This window comes from Nicotiana tabacum, chromosome 5 (assembly GCF_000715075.1).
Source record: "Nicotiana tabacum cultivar K326 chromosome 5, ASM71507v2, whole genome shotgun sequence".
NCBI classification, from domain to species: domain Eukaryota; kingdom Viridiplantae; phylum Streptophyta; class Magnoliopsida; order Solanales; family Solanaceae; genus Nicotiana; species Nicotiana tabacum.
The window spans coordinates 142,795,821-142,803,006 of NC_134084.1; the positions used below are offsets into that span (position 1 = coordinate 142,795,821).

The window sequence follows — 7,186 nt, forward strand, 5'->3', positions numbered from 1 at the left end:
CTTTTTCTTTATTCGAGTTTTGTTACAACTAAATCCTACTCTTTCTACGATTGGATCTTCACTTTTTTTAGTGCCCTGAAATTTCTTATTTTACTACTAAGGGCTTTAATACGAGTTGGGTTTAATTATAAGTCTGCAAGGTATTTTTCAAAGGTTAATTGAGGGGGAAAAGGCAAGTATGGGTGAGAACAATTGAGGGAAAGAGTCAAAGTTTGAGTGATAACTATTTTTTTAATGATGTCTCATACAAGTGCTAGTGATGATGAACAGAGTGCTCTTCAGGAAGCTGAAATCCGAGCAAGAAATGATTTCACTCTACAAGCTATGCATCAACAATTTGAGAGATGGAACTTGCAATTCCAAGAGATAAGGAATACTATTGCTGAACAAAATGAGACAATAGCTGCATTTAGGAGGGAAAATCAACCTGATGTACAACCTCGAAATAATCCTAGGCCTCATAATAGAAGAAATGTACCCCATGCCTCTATTGTAAATCAAGAAAACCCTATAGATGATTTTGTTGATGACCTTGATGTAAATCTAGATAGGGTGGGAAGAGATAGGAGGGGACAACGAGGTAGAGTAGAAGATGATAATGTTAGTAGCATAAAAATAAAGATGCTATCTTTCAAGGGTACAAGAGACCCAGACATGTATCTTGATTGGGAGCGGAAAGTTGAGACCATTTTTGACTGTCACAACTACTCTGAAGGTAAGAAGGTTAAGCTTGATGTTGTTGAATTTTCTGATTATGCTTTTATTTGGTGGAAAAAGCTTACAAGGGACAGACAACAAGATGGAGAACCACCCATTCCTACTTGAACCCAGATGAAGAGAGTCATGAGGAAGAGGTTTGTTCCTTCCCACTTTTAAAGAGACCTACAACTGCTTCTTCAGACCTTGAATCAAGAAACCATGACCGTTGATGAATACTTTAAAGTTATGGATATGGCTATTGTCCAAGCTAATTATATGGAAGAAGAAGAGGCCACTATGGCTAGATTTCTGAATGGTTTAAATAGAGAAAAAACTGATGTAGTAGAGATACAACAATATGTAACTATAGATGACTTAGTAGATTTGCTGTAAAAATAGAAAAACAAAATAAAAGAAGGCAGCAAGCTAGCTCATGGAGAAGTCGGCCAAACACCAATTCCAAGAAGCCATGGCCAAAACAAGAAGTGATTTCTAGACCTCAAGAAAACAAGGGGAAAGGTAAAGTTGATGAGAAAGAGGGAGGTAAAGCTTTCAATTCTAGATTCTCTAAATCTTCTAGTTCTATTCAATGTCACAAATGTCATGGAAGAGGCCATATGATGTATGAATTTCCAAATAGAAGAAATATTCTTATGAGAGAAGACGGAGGATATAAGAGTGAAAATAGTAAGGAAGAAGAGGGAGGAGTAAGTGAAGATGATGTAGAACTTCCTAATGATGGTTTTGTTGGGGTAGTTAGGAGGATTATAGATGGAGAATATGAGGGGAAAAAAGTGAGGAAGAGGAAGAAGAGGAAGATGTGAGTGAAGATGATGTAGAGTTGCCTTTAAATGATGGTTTGGTTAGGGTAGTTAGGAGGATATGACTATTAATTTAGGAATCAATAGTGAAGAACAAAGGGAGAATATATTTCATACTAGGTGTGGAATAAAAAAAAACTTATTCTATGATAATTGATAGTGGTAGTTGTGCTAATGTAGTGAGTTCATACTTGGTGAACATGCTAAAGCTTACATGCATGAAATACTCTAAGCCCTATAGACTCCAATGGTTGAATGATAGTGGTGAACTGAAAGTAAACAAACAATGCGTGATTTTCTTCAATGTTGGTAGGTATGTGGATGATGTTCTTTTTGATGTGGTTCCTATGCAAGCTTGTCACATCTTGGTTGGTCGTCCGTGGCAATATGATCGGAATATTTTTCATGGTGGAAGAAAGAATAAATATTCTCTTGAGCTTAATGGCAAGAAGTATACTCTTGCACCTTTAAGTCCTTCTCAAGTGTTTGAGGATCAAAAGAGATTGAGGAAAATAATGGGAAAACAAAGGGGGAGAAAAAGTGAGCTTAAGGGAAAAGAAAAGAAAGAAGGCCAAGAGATAGAAAAAAGAGAGATGGTCGAGAGAGAGAAGGGGGGAACAACTTAAGCAAAGTGGTAAAAGAGGGTTTGAGTGATAAAAAGGAAAGTTTAGGTGAGTGGAAAGAGGCAAAGGAAAAGAAAAGGAAGAGTTTGTACATAAAAGCCAGAGAGTATTTTAACGCAAGAAAAGAGGGGCTGCCCATTATACTACTTACTTACAAAGAAGTCTTGATTAATTCTGAGTTACTAAATTCTTCTTTCCAAGTAGTGTTTCTTCTCTTTTGCAGGATTTTGATGATATCTTCCCTGAGATATCCCTAAAGGTATACCACCTTTGCGTGGCATTGATCACCAAATTGACTTTGTGCCTGGAGCACAAATTTCAAATAGGCCTACTTATAGGAGTAATTCAGAAGAGATAAAAGAGCTTTAAAGGCAAGTTGAGGAGTTGCTTGAGAAAGGTTTTGTGTGAGAGAGCATGAGCCCTTGCTCTGTTCTCGTCCTATTGATACCCAAAAAGGATGGAACTTGGAGGATGTGCATGGATTGTAGGGCAATCAACAATATAACGATAAAGTATCGACATCCTATCTCTCGTCTTGATGACATGTTGGATCAATTGTATTGATCCAAAATCTTTTTTAAAATTGATCTAAAAGGTGGTTACCATTAGATTCGAATGAATCCTGGAGATGAATGAGAAACTGCTTTTAAAACCAAATATGGACTTTATGAGTGGTTCGTTATGCCTTTTGGCTTGACTAATGCACCCAGCCTTTCATGAGATTGATGAATCATTTTTTTAAGGATTTTCATGATTGTGGTGGTTTATTTTGAAGATATCTTGATTTATTCTAAAAATCTAGATGAGCATGTGAACACTTAAAATAAGTTTTGAAGTTCTTAGAAAGCAACACTTGTTTGCTAATCTTAAGAAGTGTACTTTTTGTGTGGATCGTGTGGTATTCTTGGATTTTGTGATTAGTTCTAAGGGAGTTGAAGTTGATGAAGAGAAAATTAAGGCAATCAAATAGTGGCCTAAACCTAACAGTGTAACTGAAGTTAGGAGTTTTCATGGGCTTGCTACTTGCTAGTTTTTATAGGAACTACGTTAGAGATTTTAGCACTGCTGCTGCCCCTTTAACTAAAGTTATTAAGAAGGATAAGTTTTTTTCATGGGAAAAAGAACAATATGATGCTTTTAACTTGTTAAAAGAAAAATTGTGTTCTGTTCCTCTTTTGCAATTACCTGATTTTTCTAGGTTTTTTGAGGTTGAATGTGATGCCTTTGGAAAAGGAATAGGTGATGTTTTGATGCAGGCTCAAAGCCCATTGCATACTTTAGTGAAAATCTGAGTGGAGCTACACTGAACTACTCAACTTATGAAAAAGAGCTATATGCTTTGGTAAGGTCTTTAGCTACATGGCAACATTATTTGTGGCCAAGAGAGTTTGTGGTTAAGACTGATCATGAATCCTTGAGATATTTGAAGAGCCAAGGTAAGCTTAATCTTCGCCATGAAAAATGGGTTGAATTCATTGAAACTTTCCCATATGTGATTGCTTATAAGCAATAAAAAGAGAATGTGGTTGCTGATTTACTTTCAAGAAGGTATGTCATGGTTTATTCTCTTACTTCTAAATTGATGGGTTTTGATCAAATCAAGGGACTTTATTCAAATGATTCTGATTTTGGCAAGGCTTTTGCAGAATATAAGTTGGGTCCTTATGAGAGGTTCAATCTTCAAGATGGGTTCCTTTTTAAGAAAAATAAACTGTGTATTCCTAATTGCTCTTTTCCTGAATTGTTTGTTAGGGAAAAACATTGTGGTGGACTCATGAGACACTTTGGAGTGCCCAAAACGTTGGATATACTTGCTGAACATTTTTTAGCCTGACATGCGAAAGGATGTTGAAAAAGTGTGCTCTTAATGTCTTGAATGTAAACAAGCCAAATCAAAAGTGTTACCACATGGTCTTTGTACTCCTTTACTTGTCCCTACTTCTTCTTGGATTGATATTTCTATGAATTTTATGTTAGGACTTCCTAGAACTAAGTATGGTAAGGATAGTATATTTGTCATGGTAGATAGATTTTCAAAAATGGCTCGTTTTATTCCATGCTTGACGACTAATGATGCATTACATGTTGCTGATTTATTTGTGAAGGAAGTGGTTAAATTACATGGAATACCTATAACTATCGTTAGTGATAGGGATGCTAAATTTTTAAGTCACTTTTATAGAGTTCTTTGGGCGAAGTTGGAAACTAAATTGCTATTTTCTACATCTTGTCACCCACAAACTGATGAACAAATTGAAGTAGTTAATAGGACCTTAGGGAATATGTTGAGACCTATTTTAAAAGGAAAATTAACTTCTTGGGAAGAACATTTGCTCATGGTAGAGTTTGCCTATAATAGAACCATCCACTCTTCTACTGGTAAGTCTCCTTTTGAAGTTGTTTATGGATTTAATACCCTCAATCCCCTTGATTTGTTGCCTTTGCCTACTAATGACATTGTTAATCTTGATGGTAGGAATAAGGCTGAAATGATGAAGAAGATTCATGAACATACAAGGCTTGCAATTGAACGGAAGAATGAACAAACTGCCTTAAGAAGAAATAAGGGACGAAAATCTATTATTTTTAAGCCCGAAGATTTAGTTTGGGTGCATTTTAGGAAGGAAAAATGTCCTGCCAAACGAAGATCCAAATTAGATCCAAGAGGAGATGGGCCATTTGAAGTCCTTGAAAGGATTGGAGACAATGCTTACAAACTTGACGTTCCTAGTGAATATCAAGTTAGTGCTACCTTCAATGTTTATGATCTTTCCTTATTTGATGCAAGCTCGAATTCAAGGACGAATTCTCTTCAAGAAGAGAGGAATGATAACATCCATGGCAACTCAACATCATTAAAGGAGAAGGATAAAGCTCTGCAAGCTCCATGAAGGCCCATGACAAGGTCTCAAATAAAGAAATTCCAAGACAAGTTTAATGAGCTTCAATTGGCAATTAAAAAGTGTCTTAAAATAGAAGAAGAGCTCCAACATAAGGAGAATCTTTGGGCCAAGTCTTATAACTATTTGGAGGTCCAAACTAAAGTCTAAGGGGAGATGGAATGAGGCCCAAATATGCCCCAAAAAGAGGAATTTTCAGCAGCCCAAATAATCCCAAAAATAGTTTCTAGAATATATATTTAATAGTTATTTTAATCTATGTTGATTTGCATTGGTCTATGTGTATGTTGACTACATTAGTCTTAGTGTGGGTAGTCTTCTATGCTTCTAGGGAATATAATTCTCATTTATTGAAGTCTTGACTAGCTCCTTCTTTACAACTATATAAAGGGGTGCTTGTCTTTCATTGTAAAGAGAACATTGAAGATTAGTATTAATTGTGAGTTCTTTTAAACCTTTGTGAACTTTACTTTGAGATTTATCTTGCAACCCTAACTAGTTCATAGCTTAAGGTAGTAAGATAATTTTCTTTCTTGTGATATTTTTGGTTTCTTTTGATATGCTTCGAAGGCGACTAGTTTCTTTTACTAGTTGTTGTCGTAAGTTATTCAAACTAGAAGTTAAGATCCGAATCTAGTTCTTGATTAGCTTATTTCTAGTGAAGGCAATTGGTTTCATAACCAACTTGTTGTCATTAGGATCTTCTCAAAATGTAGATAAACATCATCTCGGGGGTTCTTGGATCTTTCCTTGAATTTCCACATGTCTAGTTTATTTTTCTTGCTTTTCTCAATTCAATTGCATTTCTCTACCGCTTCCGTATTTCTTCAACTTATTTTCTTTAAGTTCTTGGATCTCCAAACCTTTGTGTTATCAGGGTGCCAGAAGTGAAACATTACATCTGTAGGCAAACTAATCTGGCAATTGCAAGTAAATAAGGAATCATTGTGGGTCAAATGAGTACATAACATTTATATGAAGACAAAAACTAATTTCAGGGAACATAAACCACCTATGGATTATAGTTGATATTGGAAGAAACTTAACTCCCTAAAAGAAATAATGCAAGAATGGTATGTACATGGAAGATATGTGCTTACAGTGAATGGTGAGTATTCGATTACAAGGAGTTATTTGTATATAATTGGCAGCCATTCTAGGACGAGAGTTACTGAACTCGTATGTGAAAGTATGGGGGGGATGAATTGTTGCCTAATTAAAAATTAGTCGGCTGGTATAGCTATTAGTAGACTAATCCATGAGATAGAAGAAATAAAAGCAGTAAAGAGCAATAGTAAGACACACACGATTTATACTGGTTCGGTACCGTTGTGGTACTTACATCCAGTTCCCCTGGGTCACAAGGGTTCCCTTAAGATATTTGAATAATTTACACAAATGATGGTATCTTTGTGTATACCATCAACTTATAGAATCAGCAATTGAGTTTTAATCAAGTGACACAACTTTCTTTTATACTCTAGATCTCTCTACCTTTTGAGACACTGATAACTCAAGATTACAGTGTTTGAACTAAGAAGTAGACAGATTTGGAATACTCTTTTTGTAGTTGCGTAATCTTCTTCTTGAGAGAGCTTCCTTTTATACCAGAGAAAAGAGCCGTTAATTCCTTATTGGAAACGGGAGGCATAAAATCTTTGATTAAGGGTTTTGACCCAAGAGATGCCTCTTTGAATCTTGTTCTTTGACTGGCCTAGATTAGAATGTGACTTTCCATGTCACAGCTGATTTTAAGGAGAGATTTAGTGAATGAATTCTTCGAAACTGGAATGATCAAGATTTGGAGATCTGAGTTCCCTTGATTGAGTCAAACTGCACCTTGATTGGCCGTTAATGATTGTAAGTGAATCTTCGCTCACTCCTTGGGTTGAGTTGTCTTTGAATGATCATTAATGCAGTAACTAATTCTTCCTTCTTTCTTCATTTTGAATCTAGTACACTCTTGATAATTTTCTCCATTTTTTTTTGCTTACCCTGAAAATATAACAGAAGATAATATTGTCATCATTGAAACTTAACCTTAAAATCTATCAATCTCCCCATTTTTGATGATGACAATCAAGAGGGAGTAAACATGATTTAAAGAATCTTAAGATACATCCCTTTAGGATTTGCTCCCCCT

The 7,186-nt window shown here is 35.6% G+C and overlaps 1 pseudogene; it reads left to right on the plus strand.

The window, feature by feature from the left end:
* Positions 1 to 237: 237 nt before the first annotated feature.
* LOC142181008 (uncharacterized) lies at positions 238 to 2,965 on the plus strand (annotated as a pseudogene).
* The last annotated feature ends 4,221 nt before the right edge of the window (positions 2,966 to 7,186 follow it).